Here is a 6,000-nt window from a genome sequence, read left to right on the forward strand (position 1 = left end):
ACCAAAAGGTTGGCAGTTCAAATCCATCAGGCACTCCTTGGAAATCCTATGAGGCAGTTCTACTCTGTCCTATAGGGTTGCTGTCAGTCAGAATCTACTCAACGCCAATGGGTTTGGTTTGGTTTTTTTTAATACTCAAGATTGTAGGTTGGCTCTTGTAGATTGCATCCATTTCAAACTGCAGAAGTTGGTAAACAAAAATCATCAATTTCTTCATCTTTGGCATTAGTGGTTGGTATGTAAATTTGAATAATAGTCGTGTTAATTGGTCTTTCTTGTAGGCGTATGGATATCATCCTATCACTGACAGCACTGTACTTCAGGATAGATCTTGAAATGTTCTTTTTGACAATGAATGTGATGCCGTTCCTCTTCAATCTGTCATTCCCAGCATATTAGATCATATGATTGTCCAATTCAGCATGGCTAATACCAGTTCATTTCAGCTCAGTAATACCTAGGATTTCTATCTTCAAGTCTTCCATTTCATTTTTGACAATTTTCAATTTTCCTAGATTCATACTTCATACATTTCATGTTCCAATTATTAATGGATGTTTGCAGCTATTTCTTCTCATTTTCAGTTATGCCACATCAGTAAATGAAGGTCCCATAAGCTACACTCTATTCATGCTGTTAAGTTTGACTCTACTTTGAGGAGGCAGCTCTTATCTAGTTGCATTTTGACCGCCTGCCAACGTGAGGGGCTCATCTTCTAGGACTACATTAGACAATGTTCCACTGCTATTCACAAAATTTTCACTGCCCAATTTTTTTAGAAGTAGATCACCAGGTCCTTCTTCCTAGTCTCTTAGCTGGGACGCTCCCATGAAACCCGTCCACCATGGGTGACACTCCTGGCATTTGAAATACTGGCGGCATAGTTTCCAGCATCACAGCAACATGCAAGCCACCTCAGTACAACAAACTGCCAGATGTGTGGTGGATGAACATTAGTGAATTAATATGTGGGAAGTGCTTAGAACAGTGCCTGGCAAATAATAAACATATGAATGTTAGCAACTGTTTTATTGAAAACCAGTGAATTAGAATTTGATTTATCTTTGGGGATATTTAAAAGTACTAATGGCTAATGAAAAGAATTGGTAGACATTCAACCATTCCAGGAGGTAGCATATGATCAAGAACCAATGGCAGTGAAGGAAGAGGTCCAAGCTGCACTGAAAGCACTGGCAAAAAACAAGGCTCCAGGAATTGACTGAATACCAAGTGAGATGTTTCAATAAATGGATGCAGCACTGGAAGTGCTCACTCGTCTATGCCAGGAAATTTGGAAGACGGCTACCTGGCCAACCAACTGAAAGAGATCCATATTTGTATCCACTGCAAAGAAAGGTGATCCAACAGAAGGAAGAAATTATCATACAGTATCATTAATATCACAAGCAAGTATAATTTTTCTGCAGAGCATTCAAAAGCAGTTATAGCAGTACATCGACAGTGAACTGCCAGAAATTCAAGCCTGATTCAGAACAGGGCGCGGAACAAGGGATATCATTGCTGATGTCAGATGGATCCTGGCTGAAAGCAGAGAATACCAAAAAAATGTTTACCTGTGTTTTATTGACTATGCAAAGACATTTGACTGTGTGGATCATAACAAATTATGGATAACATTGCAAAGAATGTGAATTTCAGAACACTTAATTGTGCTCACAAGGAACCTGTACTTAGACCAAGAGGCAGTCATTTGAAAAGAACAAGAGGATACTGAATGGTTTAAAATCAGGAAAGGAATGCGTCATGGTTGCATACTTTCATCATACTTACTCAGTCTGTATGCTGAGCAAATAATTTGAGAAGTTGGACCATATGAAGAAGAATGTGACATCAGGATGGGAGGAAGACTCATTAACAACCTGCAATATGCAGATGACACAGCCTTGCTTGCTGAAAGTGAAGAGGACTTGAAGCACTTACTGATGAAGATCAAAGACTACAGCCTTCAACATGTATTACATCTCAACATAAAGAAAACAAAAATCCTTAAAACTGAACCAATAAGCAACATCCTGATAAACAGAGAAAATATTGAAGTTGTAAAGGATTTCATTTTACTTGGATCCACAATCATTACCCATGGAAGCAGTAGTCAAGAAATCAAATGACGCACTGCATTGGGCAAATGTGCTGCAAAGGATCTCTTTAAAGTGTTAAAAAGCAAAGATGTCACTTTAAGGACTAAGGTGTGCTTGACCCAAGCCATGATGTTTTCAATCACCTCACATGCATGTGAAAGCTGGACAATGAATAAGGAAGACCGAAGAAGAATTGATGCCTTTGAATTACGGTATTGGCAAAGAATATTGAATATATAATGGACTGCCAGAAAAATGAACAAATCTGTCTTGGAAGAAGTACCGCCAGAATGCTCATTAGAATCAAAGATGGAGAGACTCGGTTTCACATACTTTGAACATGTTATTAGGAGGGACCAGTCCCTGGAGAAGTCATGCTTAGTAGAGCAGACAGTCAGTGAAAAAGAAGATGATGACATGGATTGATGCAGTGGCTGCAACAATGGGCTAAAGCATAAAAACAATTGTGAATCTAGCGCAGGAACAGCATTTCATTCTGTTGTACACAGGGTAGCTATGAGTCAGAACCGACTCAACAGCACCTAACAACAACAATGGCTAATATTCTCTCAAAGAACATAATAAAAACTTGTTTTATCTTCTTTAATATTTTCCCTGATGTTTTAGTTGAATCTAATTTTAAAATACTCCTATGATTTATTCATACACATATACCAATTTGAGTGTTAGGCATACAGTTTTCCATATGCACATTATTTTTTTTGCCATGGTAGTAACTAGTAAGTAAAGTGAACAATAATAATGCCTTGTTTCCTCTTTCTTCAGAAGTATACTGAAAGCAGAAATTTATCAAATAGAATTCACCTCTAACAACTGTAATTATTTCAGCAAATTTGACTTTTGATTGGGTTCTCTCACATTATTTAAAATAAGTAATAATGATCATACTGTTACAAATTTTTCTTAATTTATCCTTGTTTAGAACTAAACCTTTTATAATTAAAAAGGCTATAAAAATTTTAATGCAATTGAAAAAGGTACAATTTTGTGAAATTTTAATGGTCTGCTTTCTCAGCACAAAATATCATTAGCCAAACTCAATACAGTATATCTAATGTTCAAAAATTAAAACTTTTAACCACTACAGGGTTATGAGATTTAATATGAGAAGGTACTGATTTTAATGCTGATGTCTTATGTTTTTATCTTCAGTAAGAATAACTTACAGATGACTAGCATATATGATTGATGCCTTTGAATTATGCTGTTGGTGAAGAATACTGGATATACCATGGACTACCAGAAAAACAAACAAATCTGTCTTGGAAGAAGTACAGACAGAATGCTCATTAGAAGCAAGGATGGCGAGACTTCATCTCAAGTGCTTTGGACATGTTATCAGGAGGGATGAGTCCCCGGAGAAGGACATCATGCTTGGTAAAGTAAACAGTCAGCAAAAAAGAGGAAGACCCTCAACAAGATGGATTGACACAGTGGCTGCAACAATGGGTTCAAGCATAACAGTGATTGTGAGGATGGCACAGAACTAGGCAGGGTTTCGTTCTCTTGTACATAGAGTCACTGTGAGTTGGAACCAACTCGACAGCGCCTAACAACAGCATATATGATACAGAAAAAGCATAAATAAATAATCTCTTTTTCAATAGTTCAATAATTTATTTTGCACTAATTACATACGGCTATACACGCTGAATTGTTATTCTAACCTAATAAAAATAAAATATTATCCTTAGTTAATTTGACTATTATCAGCAAAGGATAACAAAACAACTATTAAACTAAAATTACTACCTTTGAAATACCATTGTTCTCAGCAATATCTGTATGAGTATAAACACTTCAATGGAGTCAATATGTTTCTTTTCCTCAGAGAAGATAAACTGATAAAAATTTACATTAGCCTTTTACATTAGCATTATTTTCTGGCATTCATTAAAAAACAGCAATTTGAGGGGGCCATGATGGCAGAGTAGTCAGACACTTCTGGTGGACCCTCTTACAACAAAGACCCCAAAAAACAAGTGATTCGATTATATATGGCAATCTGGGAGCCCAGAACATCAAAGGCAGAGTTGAGGAACCAAACTGAGAGGCAGGGGGAAGGAGAAATGGTTCGGAAGCAGTGAGGACTTGCCAGACCTGACCCGGCGAGACCCTGAGCCCCTCAGGCCTGATCAGCTTGGGGGTGAGTGGTAAAGCAAGCAAGCGGTGGTCCACAGGAGGTGCGTCTTCCGCACCAGGAGAGACCCAGTGCCGGGGAGTCAACACGGCCACCCAGAACCAATAAGCAGCAGCCCTCATCGGCGAAAGATAAGTACTTACTTACAGCTTACGGCTCAGATCAAAAACAACCCCCTTAGGGAAAAACCTCTCTCCCATTTACCTCCCTGCCCTGCACTGGGTCCCAGACGGGCTTCAGCAACTGCCGAGTCACCTGGGCCGGAAGTTGGATCCCTCACACACCCAGAGCCATTCTCCCTGCCTTGGAGAGTGAACAAATTAACAAACAGGGGAAAAAATAAACTGCCGGCTCCTCTAAGCCAGGAACCCAGGGTAGGCACAGCTCCTTTGCCTAGGCACAGGCATAAGGGATCCATGGACTTTGAGTGCCTTTCCCCCTACATAGACTTGTGTGGGCCCATTTCAACAGCATGGGCCCTCATTACTGTAGCACAACAGGATATATATACCTGAAGTCTACCTTCAACTGTTTCAACTGTAAAGTGGCAGGTTCTTGACATGTGACACTGCTCTGCCCATTAAGCAGAGTCTTCACCTACACACATCAGGGGCCTGAGGACTGGTGGCTCCACCCATGCCATCTAGCCACCTGTGATAGGGACCCATGGATAAGAGGTGCCCCAGAGCCCTTACAGCCAACAGCATTAGGTGCTCATAGTCCGGATGCAAAACCCACCCACCTACCCACTCTAGGGAACAGGGACACACCTTCATCCTGGACAGTCAGGGGCAGCTGTCAGCCCACTGCCTTGCTCAGAGTGTGTCCCCCTGCTGCAGCCAGATGCCTGTCTAGGACTGTAAGTGAGAGCCTACACCACACACTTGTTGGCTAGCAACCTGGGCCCCTGAGCTGATTCCATACAGGAGGAGTGGGCAGACTCCTGAGCTCACATACCTACTAACAGATCTAACGACCTGGCGACAGGACATCAGAGCTTCAAAGGTGTCAATAATTAAATTAGGTCATATGAGCAGCCTATTTGGGCAAATCAAAACAAAACAAGAAGCTAGAACACAGTAAGCAAACATAAAATAAATATAATAACTTATTGATGGCTCACAGACAACAGTCAATATCAAATGACGTAAAGAGGCAATCCATGATGGCTTCAGCAAGCTTCCAAAATAAACAATCTAGAAATTTTCCAGAGGAGGAGGATTTCTTGGAATTACTGGAGGCAGAATACAAAAGATTAATATACACAACTCTTCAAGAAATTAGGAAGGAAATCAAGCAAAACACAGAACACGCAATACAGGAAATTAAAAAGATTAGAGAAGAGCATGATGACAAACTTAACAGGCTGCAAGAATCCATAGAGAAACAGCAATCACACATCCAGAAGATTAACAATAAAATTTCAGAATTAGACAACTCAATAGAAAGTCATAGGAGCAGAATTGACACAATGGAAGTCAGAATTAGTGAGACTGAAGATAAAGCACTTGATACCAACTTATTTGGGTAAAAATCATATAAAAGCATTTAAAAAAATGAAGAAACCCGACTGAAGTGCTGGGCGGAGGGCTCTGGGGACCATGGTCTCGGGGAACATCTAGCTCAATTGGCATGACACTGCTTATAAAGATAATGCTCTACATTCTACCTTGGTGAGTAGTGTCTGGGGTCTTAAAAGCCTGTGAGCGGCCATCTAAGATACTCCACTGGTCTCATCTC

This window comes from Trichechus manatus, unplaced genomic scaffold, assembly GCF_000243295.1.
Source record: "Trichechus manatus latirostris isolate Lorelei unplaced genomic scaffold, TriManLat1.0 scaffold00125, whole genome shotgun sequence".
In the NCBI taxonomy this organism is placed as follows: domain Eukaryota; kingdom Metazoa; phylum Chordata; class Mammalia; order Sirenia; family Trichechidae; genus Trichechus; species Trichechus manatus.